Source organism: Cryptomeria japonica, chromosome 2 (genome assembly GCF_030272615.1).
Source record: "Cryptomeria japonica chromosome 2, Sugi_1.0, whole genome shotgun sequence".
Lineage (NCBI taxonomy): Eukaryota > Viridiplantae > Streptophyta > Pinopsida > Cupressales > Cupressaceae > Cryptomeria > Cryptomeria japonica.
In genome coordinates this window covers 575,345,762-575,363,736 of record NC_081406.1, presented here as the reverse complement: position 1 = coordinate 575,363,736, position 17,975 = coordinate 575,345,762, and positions in this window count along the sequence as shown.

Here is a 17,975-nt window from a genome sequence, read left to right as displayed (position 1 = left end):
AAACTCTACTATTTGAACCAAGAAATTTTTTGTTTGGACCAAGAACTCCGATGTTTGAACTAGAAACTCTACTATTTGAACCAAGAAATCTACTGTTTGAACCAAGAAATCTACTGTTTGGACAAAGAACTCTGATGTTTGAACCAAAAACTCTATTGTTTGAACCAAGAACTCTATTGTTTGAACCGAGAGAGATAATTTGTTGTGCAAAGTATAAATTTGATAGTTTAAAGTTTGAGTTTGAAGTTTTTGTTTATGTTATCAATGGATGATGTGTTTGATTTATGATCTGAAAACACAGAAGACATAATTTTAAATAGTTGTCTTGTTTGTCCCTAGGATCTAAACATCAAGTGTATGTTCCAAAGGCTCACAAAAAGCCCAAAATTTCCATGGGTTTTGCACAAATAAGACACTTCAAGCAGATATATCCTAAGGAATCAGCAACAATGTGATAACTCAACCCACAGCTTGGAATCTCCATGAAACAAGTGTAAACACCCTAAAAGGGATGTCCACTTTTTCTGTTATCGAGAGGTGGCAGATAGGGGCCTCTAGGACTGAAAGGATGACCCAATCACCCTCTCCCTAGAAGGCTACAAGTAGCCTATGGAAAGCCAAGGATTTTTTCCTCTCCTCAAAGGAGCCAAATGGTGAGTGTCTTGGGGGGAAACCTTCTATTCCCTTGCACTTAAATTATTACACCAAGGCTAAAAAGGGTGGTTTCTAACTAACAAGGTACTAGTAAGGGCATTTGTTCAGCACATCAGGGTATAAACTCAATTAAGAGGTCTCCTAGCCTTGAAAACCAAGGTTTTATATACCCCAAGGTACGGAGGAGAGCTATTCCCAACACTATCGTTGATTTCAATTTTCATCAAAATCATATATATTTTATAGTGGGTTAGATGAACTTGGCTTTAGTCGTTCCCACTTGGGTCGTTACCCTCTCATCGAGCCTTATGGGCTACTCGGGAGGGCAAGCCCGCTAAGGATTAATGCACTACTAAAAAGGAAAGTGGTGATTTTGGCTTTCTGATCACCTCATGAAGGTGAGAGAATAGTCGCCTATCATCGAAGACATGCAAGACATGATGATTATTTTTCCTTCCTTATTAGTCTAGGTGCCTACATTAATGAAAACACAATATCCTGCAATTGCACCAAAATGTTAGTAGCTTGCAATTTTGTCTTTGACAGCGAAAGGGTTTTATAACTCCAGTCTTTGACAATGAGATAGGTGCCTACAAATCAACAATCTACAAATTAGATTTGGGAAACTAATAGTTCAGATGCAGAAATGAAAAATGTAGAACAAAACATTAAAATGGTGAATAAAAACCCAGAACACTGCAAGAACTACATAAAATGTTGTCAAATTGACCAAAAATACTATTCTGGAAGCCAAAAATGCTGCCCTGTAGTCCATAAATGTTGAAAAATAGGCCAAGAATTTTGTAGAATATACCAAAACTATTGTAAAATAAGCCAAAAACATTGTCAAACAAGCCAAGAACATTGCAAGATAGACCAAAAATACAAATACAGGGACTAGAAATGCTAAAGTATAGAAAAAGATAGAAATGGAGTTGAGAAATCCTTTATGAGAACCATTTGAGGTGACAAGACGCTAAAACGGAGACCAAGAACATGAATCTAGAACCCGAAAGAGCTAATCTGTGTATCCAAAGAGCTATTCAACCTGTCAATGAAATTTCCTACAAGCAAGCTTGTTAAAGATCAAAGGGGCTAGGCCCCACATTGGGTGCCAAAATTTATCTGTGTAAAAATATTGTGTTTAATCCATTAAAAAGCATATGAAACATACATACTCAAATGAAACATTATATTGAGGAAATAAAATAAAATAATCAAAACACTCCCCAATGTTGTCTCATCGCTCCCTAGTCTTGAGGACTTTGTCGATTTCATTGATGGCTCTTAGATGCATGATTTCAACAAAGTGACAACTCAAGAGATGGGAATCGATATGCAAATTATGATCTACAAGCTAATGCAATATCTATGCTAATTCTACATTATGATTAAGCTACCATGAAAGCCATAAATAATGCTAATGCTACTCTATGATGTTATGATAACTATGCTATGATTGTTGGACATGATTGAAAATGTTGATAGAATGCTAATAATGATAAGATGTTAAGGGTCCCTCTCATAGCCAAAAGAAGGGGTATTTATAAGATTTTCATGACCAGAGGTGAGGTGGCAAGAATCAATGGTGCAGATTCAGTCTAGATAAATCGACGGTAGAGATCGAAGAAGTTGGAAAGAAATTGATGAGATGGACACTTGTCATCCCTAAGGAGACAAGTGGCAAAGAATCTCCAACCATATGCTGAAAAAGGGACAAGTGGCATGGAGATGAGACACATGTGGCATAAGTGTCACATGTCTCTAAGAGAGGGTAGACACTCAAAAGATGGTTAGGATAAGAGGTTGGACAGGATAGGATTTGTTAAACCCTTAGTTAGATTGGGTGGGTTAGTTTAGCATGTGGTTAGGCTAGGTGGTTAGGAGTAGGAGCCATGTGCTCAAATTCAAATTTTAAATTCAAATTTAATGAGAGAGGGAATTTAAATATACAAAATAATTAATTTGCATATTTAACTGGAAAATGGAAGAAGATGATTAAAGTGGGAAGAATTAGAGTAAATGAACCATATAAATAAATTATTGAATTTATTTATATGGTAGAAGAATAAAAGGTCATATGAATTAAATATTTTCATATTTAATTAATTCAATTCTCTAGACCGATTTTTAGTGTATACAGATAACATGGGTAGACAGTTGTTAGATAAAATCATGTTGTTAGTTAAAGTAGGACCTATGACTTTACCTACAGTCATGTATGTTATGTTTGATGTTCTTTCATATAATCGTCTCCATGGTAGATCGTGGATTCATGCCATGGGGATAATCCTATCTACTCTTCATTGAAAAGTAAAATTTATATATAACAAAAAAATTCATAAAATTAAGGCTAATACTAATTTGAGTAGCTTCTAACAAGTAGAGGCTAGTTGTTAACCTCCAATATCTAAATCTCTAAGTACTTTGACTCCATCTTCAACAAAATTGAATCCACTATCTCCTATTGATAACAACATGGATCTAACAAATGTAAATCACCTATGAGTGTTCTCTTTGGCAATGATTAGATTTCATTAGACTTTACACCTTCCTTTATTAGGGATGATAAAATCTCATAATCAAATCCTATGACCTCAAAGGTTGTTTTGATGGAATCTACACATATTTGTTTTTCTAAATCTTCTTCTTCTAAACATCCAAGATTGATATTCCACCTTCTTCTATTTTCACAAATTATACATTTAATTTTAAGTATGCCATTAGTGGTGATTTGTGCCATCTTCAAAACAAATGACACCCATTTATGGTCATGGATTTAAAATATTATCTCAATTTTGGTACAAAGGCAATTGTTGTGGTGCAAATGAGCAAGGTATTGAAGTGATAGCACAATGATGAACAATGAGTGCCAAACCGGTACTGAGAGGGGGGGTGAATCAGTACAGGTACAAAAACTTTTCCTGAACCAGTTTGACTGCAAACAGTGAACTTGACTGGCAATCACTAACACCGGTCATAAATCAGATTACTACTAGTTAAGCATAAAGAGATTGTGAAAGATATAAACCAGAAACACTTATCTTTCCACACAACCTACACCCTCATTCCCACATTATCCTTGTGCATAAACGGGTAATCTATCATCAGAAATATAATAATATGCTAGATCAACATGATTCATCACTTGACAGAAAACAACAAAGCATCACATGAAAAAGACATCACATATGACACACATATTTTTCACATGGAAACCCAACTCGAAAAAACCACGGTGGGGATGAATAGCCACAAGCTGTTCTTGAACTCTTTAGAAGTTCGCTCTGTTAGGAGCCTAGTCTGGTTAAAGACTATTACAACAGGTTCTGTTAGGAACCAATCTTGTTAGGGATCACCCGGTTAAGGGATGGCTAGAATACTCGGTTAAGGGTTAAACCCTGTTAAAGGTTACCTTGTGAGAGGATTTTATGAACTCAATGGCTTTGAGTCACCCTATTAAAGGATTTACAGCAAGTTGGTTAAAGCTACCCTGATAAGTTATTTTCCAACTGTTGAAGTGATTAGAGATCAACAGGTATTATAATGATCTGGTAACAGCACTCAATGCCAATGCAGATCCGTTTTAGTTCCTTTCTTCTGCACACACACTTTGCAGGTATCAATTCTCTTATTTGGTCTAGCAAGAATCACGTATCTCTACACTTAGATACACACACAATATTTGCCAACAACTTCAACATGAAAAACAACATCGACCTTATAGGAAACAGATAGGTCGGTAGCATAAACCCTAAACCCTAGACATTTAGTTTGAGAAAATCAGTCGGTTCAATCCTAACCATTGAACACTTTGCATTTGACTACAATGATCTTGAATAGATCTCAAGACATTCTCCATCGTTCATTCTTCACCACTTCTTGGAGGCGATAACCCACCACACATTCTCCACCATTTGCAGAGACTTCACACATTCCCGAGGTAGATACGATCAATCTCCTTCATGCAAGATCCTTCACGTGGAGGAGGTTGACGTGGCAATATGATCTAATCTCCATTATACTGCTACCTCATCACACAATATCATCGGTTGAATCACACAGGCTCGAAACACTTCAACCGGAAACCCTGAAGCTGAGACTACCAGCTGGTAGTCATACCATATTAAACCTTGATAGAAAAAATTCCATATATCGGTTCACCTTTCAATATACTAGTTCACTTGAACAAACATACTGGTTCATTGTTTCACATATACCGGTTCTCAACAGCATATCGGTTCACTTTACCAGTTGTTAAACTTCAATAAACTGGTTCACTCTTCAACATATTACCGATTCACTCTTCAACATATTACTGGTTCTTTCTTCAGCATATTGACATCAATGACAATACAATATCATCATGTCAACATATTCTGCACATATGCCAACAATCTCCCCTTTTGGCATTGATGGCAATATACAAAGATATCTCTCTTTCTGCATTACATCTTCTCCTTAATATTGCAGATATCTTCTCTGCTTCACATCTTCTCCCCCTTTGACAACAATGCCAAAGTGGAGGCACAAGCTTCCCTATTCCACTATGCTGCTCCCCCTGAGGAGTACCATCCTTCAACACATCAATCCTGAAAAAGATATAGCAAAGTAAGATCTTACTAATGTGGAGCACAAATCTTTAGTTTACCTCTTGAAGGGGCAGCACCCCTAATTCTCCTCTCAGATAGGTAAAGGTAGCCTTCGGTAGAGGCTTGGTGAATATGTCTACTAACTGCTCCTTACTGGAAACATGTTCCAATGCCACCTCTTTGTTCTGAACCTTTTCCCTCAAGAAATGATACTTGAGCTCAAAGTGCTTGGTTCTAGCATGTAAAACTGGATTCTTGGAAATGTTAATTGCCCTTGTATTGTCACAAAATATACTTATCGGTTCAGATACAGGAACTTTGAAGCCATTCAATACATGCTTCATCCAAATAGTCTAGGTATAGTTCATAAAAGCTACAAAATACTCCGCTTCTGTTGTAGACTGAGAGATACAACTTTGCTTTTTACTCATCCATGAGACCAGTCTACCACCGAGAAACAATGCACCATCGGTTGTGCTCTTCCGGTCATCCACATTACCAGCCCAATCAGCATCTGTGAACACTTTTAGATTGAAATCATCATTGTATGGATACCATAATCCATAGTCAATAGTTCCCTTCAGATATCTAAGAATCCGCTTGACTGCTACCAAGTGGGATTTTCTTGGGCTTTGTTGAAACCGAACGGTAATACCCATTGCATGTGCAATGTCCGGTCTGCTATGCACTACATAATGCAACTAACCAATCATTGATCGGTATTCCTTCTCATTTACCAATGTTGAGTCATCATGTTTTGATAGTTTACAACTGGTCACCATTGGTGTACCAACCGGTTTGTTGTCTTCCATGCCAAAGGTCTTTGACATACTTGGACTGCATAATAAAGATTCCATCTTTCATTTGCTGAATCTGTGGTCCAATGAAGAACTTAATCTCCCCTATGAGTGACATCTCAAATTCCTTCTTCATCTCATCTGCAAAGTCATGACTCGTCTTGTCATCTCCACCAAAGATTATGTCATCAACAAATACTTCACAGATCAGAATCTGATCTCTTTCTAATTTAAGGTAGATATTGTTATCTTCACTTGTTCTTTCAATCCAATCTTCACAAGATGGGATTGCAAGCATTCATACCATGCTCTAAGTGCATGCTTCAGTCCATACAAGGCTTTATGTAGCCTACACACCATGTCACTATCTTTTGATAGGGCAAACCCATCTAATTGCTCTATATACACCTCCTCTTCAAGTATTCCATTTAGAAATGTAGATTTTACATCCATTTGGTATACCTTGAATCCTTTAAAAGCTGCATATGCAAGAAGCATACGAACTCCTTCCAATCTTGCTACTGGAGCAAAGGTTTCTCCATAGTCTTCTCCTTCTTCTTGGGCATATCCTTTACATACTAGTCTGGCTTTGTTCCTTACCACTGTGCCATCCTCATTCAGCTTATTTCTGAAGACCCATTTGGTTCCAATGACATTTTTATGCTCTGGTCTGGGTACCAAAGACCATGTACCATTCTTCTCTATCCGGTGAAGTTCTTCTTCCATTGCCTTGATCTAGTCTTCATCTTTATGTGCCTCTTTGAATGATTTAGGCTCAAATTCAAAGATCATACATGAGCTTTCTCTGACCTTTCTTCTTGTAAGAATTCCTACATCTTTCTCTCCTATGATCTGCTTTGGATCATGATTGAGTTTTACATACCTAGGTATATTCTTAACAGATTCCTCTTGCTTTTCTTCTTCAACCTCATCTTCATCAGCATCAGCATCCACCAATGTAGGAGCACAATTACTGGTACTGGGCTGATTTGCAACCGGTTCCCAGAAGGTTACTACTGGCTCATCTCCTACATGCTCACTATTGGTTTCCTCAGGTTTCTCAGAGTTTTCATCAATCCTAACATTGATGCTTTCAATGATTCTCTGAGTCCTATTATTGAAACATTTGAGAGCTTTACTCTTGGTGGAATATCCTAGGAATATTCCCTCATCACATTTTGCATCAAACTTGCTCTGATGTTCACTTCTCTTGATATAACATTTGCTACCAAATACTCTAAAGTAGCTTACCACTGGTGTCTTGTCGGTCCAGTACTCATAAGGAGTCTTATCCTTTCCTTTCTTGATGAGTACCTGATTCATTGTGTAGACTACAGCGCTCACCGCTTCTCTCCAAAAGGTGTGAGAAACCTTTCCTTGGATCAACATAGTTCTAGCCACTTCAACCATAGTCCGGTTGTTTCTTTCTACTAGGCCATTCTGCTATGGAGTCTGGGGGGCAGATAGTTGCCTCTTGATGCCATTCTCTTCACAATATTTGTTGAATTCACCAAAAGTGAATTCCCCTCCTTGATCAGTTCTAAGGCATTTGATTCTTCTACCGCTTTCCTTTTCTACCAGTGCTCTAAAAGCTTTGAACTTTCTAAAGGCTTCAGACTTGTCCTTCAAGAATGTGACCCACATCATTCTTGAGCAATCATATGTGAGAATCATAAAATACCTATCTCCCTTCACACTCCTAGTTTTCATAGGACCACACAAATCAGTATGCACAAGCTCAAGTAAATTGTCTGCAGTGAAAGATTTACCTTTGAAAGTTGAGGAAGACATTTTCCCCAGTTGACATTCTCTACACAAAGGATTTTTCGGCTTGCTCAGCACCGGCAATCCTCTAACTGCCTTGATCTTACTGGCCTTCATAATATTGTCAAAGTTTACATGGCAGAGTCTCCTATGCCATATCTAGCTATGTTCAAACTTAGCCATAAGATATGTACTGACATTAGCATTTAGCTAAAATAGGTTACCTTTGGCCTACATACCGGTAGCCATCAATTCACCACTCTTTCCTTTGATTTTGCACACTCCATTTTTGAATTCCAGAGTGAGTCCATTATTATTCAATTGAGCAACACTCAAAAGGTTGTGCCTTAGACCTTCTACCCAATACACATTGTCAGCGTTGCTTCTTCCATTCAGAGAGATGGACCCTCTTCCTATTACCATGCATGGTGCATCATTACCAAAACGAACCACACCACCATCATACTCTTCCAAAGATAGAAATTTACTCTAGTCACCAGTCATATGGTGAGAATAGCCACTGTCAATAACCCACTCATTGGAATTATCAAAGCGGGAGACAAGAGCCTTCTTGTCTGACACATCTTCCTTGACTGCTACAAACACAATATCTTCATTTTCTTCATCTTCTGATTCCTCATTAGTGACACCTTCATCAACTGCTACAAAACAGTTTCTCCGGTTTCCTCCTTTGAACTTCTTGAACTTTTCTAGTTTGTCCTTACTATCACCATTAGGATAGTTTACAGCAATGTGTCCTATTTGGTTACAAGAGAAGCATTTCAAAGGAAGCTTACCTCTGTATTTATCAGTTCCCTTAGGAAGTCTCTTGGCAAGAAGAGCTTCAAATTCCATCAGGATCTCCTCATCATCCATTTCTCTGCTCTGTCTTGGTTCGCCACTAGTACTTTCTTCTTTGCCTTTTCTAGATGGTGCAACAGATGCTCTAAAGGTTGATTCAGTCTTCTGAACAATGCCATCAAAACTATTTAGCTCATAGGTTGTCAACTTTACGATGATGGAGTCTAGGGATACCTTAGTCTTTTCTATTGACCTCAACTCCCAAATAGCAGCAACCCTTATTGTATAGACCGATAATAAGGATCTCAAAACTTTGCTAACAACAGTGGAATCTTCCATTTTACCACATGCACTCTTGATATCTCCAACAAAAGTTTTGATTCTTATTCCATATTGTTGAATGGTCTCTCCTTCAATCATCCGCATGTCTTCAAACTTTCCTCTAAGGCTTCCTTCCTTAGCTTGTTTCACATGCTCATCATTGCCATAGATATTATCAAGAGTATCCCATACTTCTTTCGGATTCTCTTTGTCCTGAACATCAATAAACCCAATGTCAGATAAACTACTAATTAGGGCTTCCATGACTTGCCCATTCTACCGAATCTCTCTCTTTTGGTCATTGGTGAGAGTACCGGTAGGGATAACATAAACATTCTCAACATAGCTCCAATGTTGAGCACCCATGCTTCTGATGTATATCTTCATTCTGTCCTTCCATATTTTAAAGTCATCTCTATTGAACTTTGGACCTTCCCTCTTCATCATTATAATAGGATCTTTCCCTCAAGTGGTTAAGCTTTCAACACAAAGGACCTGGAGGAAGCTCTGATACCAATTGATAACACAATGATGAACTAGTACTGAGAGGGGGGGTAAATCAATACAAGTACAAAAACTTTTCCTGAACCGGTTTGACTACAAACAGTGAACTTGACTGGCAATCACTAACACCGGTCATAAATCAGATTACTACCGGTTAAGCAAAAAGAGATTGTGAAAGATATAAACCAGAAACACTTATCTTCCCACACAACCTACACCCTCATTCCCACATTATCCTTGTGCATAAACAGGTAATCTATCATCAGAAATATAATAACATGCTAGATCAACATGATTCATTGCTTGACAGAAAACAACAAAGCATCACATGAAAAAGACATCACATATGACACACATATTTTTCACATGGAAACCCAATTGGGAAAAACCACGGTGGGGATGTACCCACAAGTTGTTCTTAAACTCTTTAGAATTCCACTCTGTTAGGAGCCTAGTTTAGTTAAAGACGGTTACAATAGGTTCTGTTAGCAACCGATCCTGTTAGGGATCACTTGGTTAAGGGATGGCTAGAATACCTAGTTAAGGGCTAAACCCTATTAAAGGTTACATTGTGAGAGGATTTTATGAACTCACTTGCTTTGAGTCACCCTATTAAAGGATTTATAGCAAGCTAGTTAAAGCTACCCTGTTAAGGGATTTTCCAACTGTTGAAGTGATTAGAGATCAACAAGTATTACAATGATCTGGTAACAGCACTCAATGCCAATGCAAATCTATTTTAGTTCCTTCCTTCTGCACACACACTTTGCAGGTATCAATTCTCTTATTTTTTCGGGCAAGAATCATGTATCTCTGCACTTGGATACACACACAACATTTGCCAACAACTTAACATGAAAAACAACATCGACCTTATAGGAAACAGATAGGTCGGTAGCGTAAACCCTAAACCCTAGACATTTACTTTGAGAAAATCAATTGGTTTAATCGTGACCATTGAACACTTTGCATTTGAATACAACGATCTTGAATAGATCTCAAGACATTCTCCATCATTCGTTCTTCACCACTTCTTGGAGGCAATAACCCATCATGCGTTCTCCACCGTTTGTAGAGACTTCGCACATTCCTGAGGTAGATAGGATCAATCTCCTTCATGCAATATCCTTCACGTGCATGAGGCTGATGTGGCAACATGATCTAATCTCCATTATACTACTACCTCATCACACAATACCATCGGTTGAATCACACAGGCTCGAAACACTTCAACCGGAAACCCTGAAGCTGAGACTACCAACCGGTAGTCATACCATATTAAAACTTGATAGAAAACATTCCATATATCGGTTCACCTTTCAATATACCGGTTCACTTGAACAAACATACCGATTCATTGTTTCACATATACCAGTTCTCAACAATATACTAGTTCACTTTGCCAGTTGTTAAACTTCAATAAACTGGTTCACTCTTCAACATATTAACGGTTCACTCTTCAACATATTAACGGTTCACTCTTCAACATATTACCAGTTCTTTCTTCTGCATATTGACATAAATGACAACACAATATCATCATGTCAACATATTCTACACATATGCCAACATGAAGTTCCCATAAAGCTTAATCTACGTGACTCTATAGTTGGCCTTAGATATCACCCATTGAATCCCACCAAAACTTTTGGTCAATCCTTTCTTAATGCTAATATTATATCCATATCTCAAGATTCTTCTTTATTAGTTAATACAATTCATTCTAAGATGATAAACATGAGTTCCTCTTCTAGAACAACCATCTTTGATATATTTTGAATAGATGATTTTTTGGTTAAATTCATGGGAGTTTATGAACATATTCCCCAATATCATCATGATCATAAATTTCCTTATTGTTTAAATGTCAAAACATATTTTGGGAAAGATGTTGGTTTATTAGATCATACTTAAGAGAAGTTGTAAGAGTTCCCTCATATAAGTGATGTCTCAAACAATAGTACCTTTGTTGTTGGAGATATTTTTGATCTCTTTATGGACCAAACTAATTCTGAGAAGGTTATACAAATTTGAAAGTGCTTAAATTTTAATGAATAATGTGTGTATTCTTCTCTATTACATGACTTTATTGAACTATTTGTTTGGTCATATTTGGATATGCCTGGTATTGCACAAGTGGTGACTTGTAATATTGTGTTGCATCTCGATGCCAATCCTATAAAATTAAATATCCAAAAGATGAACCCTAAGGTGGAATTGTTAGTTAAGATTCAGATTGAAAGCCTTTTACAAGCTAGCTTTATCTGCCCTATTAATTATTCCCCTTAGATATCAAATATTGCCACTATCACTAAACACAACAAACATATTTGAATTTGTACTAATTTTTGTGATCTCAATAAAGCTTGTTTAAAATATGATTTCCCTCTTCTCAACATTGATATGGTTGTTGATTCCACAGTTGACCATGCATTGTTATCCTTTATGGATGGCTTCTTTGGATATAACCAATTGTTCATCAATCCTCAAGATGAATATAAAATGACTTTTATCACCCTTTGGGGAACATTTTGCTAGATGGTCGTGCCTTTTGGACTAAAGAACGTGGATGCAACATACCAACGTGCTATGACCCTCATCTTTTGTGATTTTATTCATAATATTTTAGAGGACTGTGTTGATGACATTCTATCCAAATCTACTTTGCATCAAGACCATGTCAAAATCCTTTGTTAAATATTTAAATTCTATCCAAGTCTACTTTATGTCAGGATCGTATCAAAATCCTTTTTCAAATCTTTCAATGCATTTGTAAATGCAACATGAGCTCAAATCTTCAAAAAAGAATCTTTAGAATTGATAGTGGAAAACTATTGAGATTTATTGTTTCACATTGTGTTGTTGAAGTGGAAACAAAGAGAATTGATCCTATGGTAAACATGTTGTATACACCTAAAAATGGTTTGAAGATAGTTAATTAAATATGCAGTTATTTAATTAATCCCCCTTCCCAATTAATTGAATTTATAAGGAATTTGATTAATTTCCCTATTCATATACTAGTAAATAAATCCACATGATTTATTTATATAGTTCATTTCATATCCCCTTTTGATTAATTAATCCAAATTAATTAATCTTCCCCCATTTAAAATCAATTCTTCTAATCCCTAATTAAAATTAACAAACTCAAGTTTGTTGAGATTAATTACTATTTTTCAAATATTTGAATTTCTAAATTCAAATGAGCACTTGGCTCCTAAATTTTAACCACCTAGCCTAACCATCCCCTAACCTAAACCATTCTATCTAATCCTAGGGTCTAACTAACCCTATCCTCTTCCACATCCTAACCTCTTTTATCCTAACCTCTTATGGGTTGGATATTCTCACCTTGAGACACATGGAACATTTGCCACATGTCTCCTCCCTTGGACACTTTCCCTCTCATGAGAAAGGCTCCTTGACACTTGTCACCACAGAGGTGACAAGTGTCCCTTCCTCCAACCTCTTCTCCAAATTCCTCAATCTTGACCCTTGATATCTTCATATCAAATTCGGATCAACGATTCCTACCACCTTAGCTTTGGTCTTTGAATTCCTATAAATACCCCTCATTTTGGAGCAATAAGGATCCCTTGCATTCATAGTTTTAGCATAATTACTATAGACAATTTGCATTTCAATTATCTAGTAATTATCACTTTGGATTAAGCATAGCATGTTAATTTAGTTTCTTAGATCATGCATTTCATATTATTTGTACAATCAATCATGAAGTAGCTACTCAACTCTTTATTTGTGACTTTGGAGGTCATTGCTTTGCTGAGAGCCAAACAATCCAACACCTTCAAGGTCCTCAAGAATAGAGGAAAATGGGACATTTCAAGGGAGGCCTATGGTTTGAATCTTTAATTTAGTTTTCAATTAAGACTTTTATTATGTTTTATTGTCTCATTATATGTGTATTTTTGCTTCTATTTACCACATTTTTAGCATCACACATGCCACCTTCAAAAAACATCTCTCAACTTTGTAGCTTATAGGAAAAGATTCAGGCTATTCATCAATTTGTCTCATGACTAGTGGATTATATGTTTTCTTTCACCTAATTTCTTATGGACTCTCATTTCATGCAAACTGTCAAAATTATTTTGATGATTTAAGAAAATATTTGATAAAGCTATCTTATAATGATGGTCTCTTGATAACCTTTACTTCTTTACACTTCTAGTTCATCCAATTTTCTTGCACCATTATTGGCATAACATGATGACAATGGAAAAGAACATCGTGTGTACTATATTAGTTACACTTTTCTCGATTATGAAGTTTGATATTATATAATTCAAGAAAAATGTATCTCTTGTTTTTGTAACACATAAGTTGAGACATTATCTTCTTAATGTTGAAATGCACGTCATTGTAAAATTTGACCGGTTGAAGCATCTCTTTTGTAAGACTAATCTTTTGGATGCCTCGCTAAGTGTGTAATATTTTTAAATGGAATTCAATCTTAATTTTATCTCCTAAAAGGAAATTAACGGTCAAGTGTTGATTGATCACTTAGCTAAATATCCTTCACCACTTGCTCTTCTAAATCAAGACTCATTCCCCAATGGCCATGTCCTTCTCTTGGATCTTGATCAAAGGTGGGATTTGTTCATCAATGGTTCTAGATGTCGAAATAGCTCTAGTGATAGTGTTATATTAATTTCTCATTTAGGAAATCCATTTCCTCTATCCTACCATCTTAATTTTGTATACACTAATAAAATTGTGGAGTACAAAGCCCCCATTGTTGGTTTGTGTGTTGCATTCTTCCTCAATATTCAACATCTTTGTATACTTATTGATTCATAGTTGATTATAAATCAATTCACTAGATCTTATCAAACAAGCAAGATAAGTTATCTCACTATAGAGACTTAGCCTTATCATTATTGAAGTATTCATCCTCTTTCACCATCAATATGATTTCATGCAAAGATAATCAACATGCAGTTGCAATGATGAGCATTGTCTCTCTTATATCCCTAGAGGAAGTGACTCGCATCCACTAAGTACAAAATATTGGCACAGTAAATCAATGCGCTCAACTCAATTGGGTGACTACAGCAGATGATGGTTGATAGGGATTGATAATGTTGTTTGATTGACAGGACAATTTTGATATGTTGCTAACTAGATTAATAGGTTGTCTATTGTTGCGAGATTTTTTAAGCAAAGTGTTGTATGTGTTTTCCATCTATTATCTGCTCAAATGCATGTCTTATGCAAGGGACAATTTTATTGATGAAATGAAATGATTGGTTGCAGATTTCAATTGTTTTCCAATTTTTATGGTTTTTTAAGTTTATTCGATTTTATTTTTTTGTTATTTCTTTAGGACGTTTCATGAATGTTTTTAGACTTTTTTTATAGACATTTTGTGCATGTTTTTGTTCTTTTTTTAAGGTTAATTCCTAATTTTTAGGGATTTTTTCAAGATATTTTCTAATTTTTAGGGATTTTTTCAAGATATTTTCTATTTTTTAGGGATTTTTTAAGGACATTTTCAAAATTTCAAAGATTTTTTCAAGACATTTTCTAATTTTTAGGGAGTTTTTCAAGACATTTTTCATGTACATGTTTCATCCTCCAATTTGATGGTGAGATTAACTCCATCTATCAACCATGTTTAAGAAACTACTCCCAATCAGGTTCAAAACTACTTATTGCAGCCAATCAAAAGCAAACCGATGTATGTACAAATTGGATGCAAAAAAAATGGTACTAAATATCAACCAGTGTCAAGCCACTAGAGGACAACCAATTTTTATTAGAAATGGACAAAATGTGTGTCATGAATACAGACGTGTTATAGATAGAGTGAAGATATATGGCAGAGCAACTTCTTGCTACACACGATGCCTATTTGCAAGGTTTTCACCGTGATACTTAACCAAAGCACATGTTTTCCAGGTTTTCACTATAGGGTGAATGATTTCTCTTTACTCTTTTATTGGTTTTTATTTTGTCATACAAGATGCCTATTTGCCAGGTTTTCATCAAGGCGACATTTTTTTTATATATTTTTTAGGATCATGTATTAAACTTGTAGAGGTGCATGTTGTTGATTGGAACTTAAACTAGTTCTCCCTCTCGCATTGCAAGTTGATATGCACCTGGCCTATAAACTTCAATGACTACATATGGTCCTAGCCAATTAGGCTCAAATTTGCCTAGTTTTTCCTTAACTTTCTAATTCTTTAGATTTATTCTAAGGACCAGATCACCAATGTCAAAATGTTGACCACTAACTTTGTTATTATAGCTCTGACGAAGACAATTTTGATAAGCCTGTAAATGAACCAGAATCTATCATCTTTCATCCAACATTTCTAACTCATACAACCTAGACACCCTATTATCTTCATCCTCTATTAGGTGTTGCAAGGTAACTCTTAATGGCGGGATCTTAACCTCAATAGGAAGTATGGCCTCAAAACCATAAACTACTGAATATGGAGTAGCACTAGTGGGAGTACAGATACTGGTATGATATGCCCACAAGGTAGGATTCAACTAGATATGCTAATATTGGCCAGTGTCATTTGCAATCTTTTTTAGCATTTTGATGATTGTTTTGTTTAACACCTCAGCTTGTCCATTACTCTATGGATAGTACGGAGTAGGAAAGTGGTGTTGGATGTGAAATTTCTCATAAAGTTATTCGACATCTTGGTTCTTGAATGGATAACCATTGTCAATAATAATTGCTAGATGAATCCCATACTGACATATGATATAATTTGAGATGAACTTGGAAATTAGTTTGCTAGTAATGTAAGTCATAGGAATGACCTCAATCCATTTGGTGAAGTACTCAATTGCAGTGAATATAAACTTGTAGCCATTTGTAGAAGTGGGATGAATATTTCCTATGAGGTCAAGTCGACATTGAGAAAAAGGCCATGGAGATATAATATGTTGAAGCTCTTGTGCAGGCATGTGAATCAAGTTTAAATGTATCTGACACTTGACACATTTATTTATAAAATTATAGGCATCTTGCTCTAGTGTAGGCCAATTGTATCCAACTCTCATGATTTTCTTTGTCAAGTAAAGTCAACCAATTACTTGTAAGGAACAAATATGTCATCTTTAGTGTCATAGTCATCATTCAATAAGCTTATGAATGTCGCATATATACTTTGACCCTTAACATACAAATATTTTAGAATGGATGGAAATATTCCTTGTCTGCATATTATCTACCAATGCAAAGGGATAACATTATAACCTTGGTCTTGATATACCTTGGTGAAAAGATATATGATAAAAGTACACTAATGAAAGCTTAGATTCATCACACTAACTTTTCTTCACTTCTCACTAATATTTCTTCTAGCTAACATTTATTCTATCATTCAATCCATCAATCAATCTATCTATCTATCAATTTATCAATCATCTTATTTATTATATCAATCAAACTTTCATTCTATTTATAATACAATCAATCATCTTATCTATCTATCATTCTATCATCTCAATCTATCTATCAATCAATCAATCAATCCCATGCTCTCTATTTTGTCTGATCAATCAAGAATTTCTTCATCTAATATCAATCAATCCCTATCTACAATCGACTAATATTCTTCACTCCTTACTAACCATTCCTCTATTTCATCATATTTCCTCTTTCTAACATTATTTTTCATTTGAGAGATCATTCATTTCTTTTATACATAAACAATCTATTGAGGGAGCATCCTATCTTCGTCCCTTGCTTTGTTGGGGTGTGATTTTTCTAACTTTTCTTTGAAACAATGCTCAAATTTGCATTGTCTCAAAGAGGGGCAAAATGTAGACATTAAAAATTTGTTAGGTCCCGAAGACAACTAAGGTGGGGGTGTGGTGTGAATCAGTTGTCCAATAAATTTAACCAAAATTAATCTAGCCAAAACTTGATGCTTAAGACCGGTAAACCAAACTTTATGTTGGTAGACAGTTTTAACAGTTAATTGCAATACCGGTAAAGATTAATGCATGAAACCGAAAGACCCGGTAAAGATTAATGCATGAAACCAAAAGACAACAACATCCACAACACATAACACAAATATTTGTACGTGGAAACCCTGTAAGGGGAAAAACCACAATGGGAAGCCTTACCCACAATCAAATGATACTACTACAGATAGCATGTGTGTACAATATGGATTTTGCACATGCAAAAAGGCCAGTTGCCTAGAGCTCACTACTTAATCACAAAATGAGAGTCACACTGACTACAATTGGATGGTTAAATCCAATGATAATGTACTGCATAAAATAACATCTTCATATGTTGGATTCAGTATTGGTTTAGTTCTAATTGCCCTCACAAAAACCTTCCTTCAACCTTCAAATGATGTCTGTGTGTATAGCTCTGCTTATTTTCATATATAACCTATTACAATTCTTTTTCCAATCGCATATTAATCTCGCAAATGAGATCTTACATTTATACCATAACCTAAGACCAATTGAATAGGTAGGCTCACTTAAAGGTATTATAATAAAATCAATTACAAATAAATCAATATCTGAT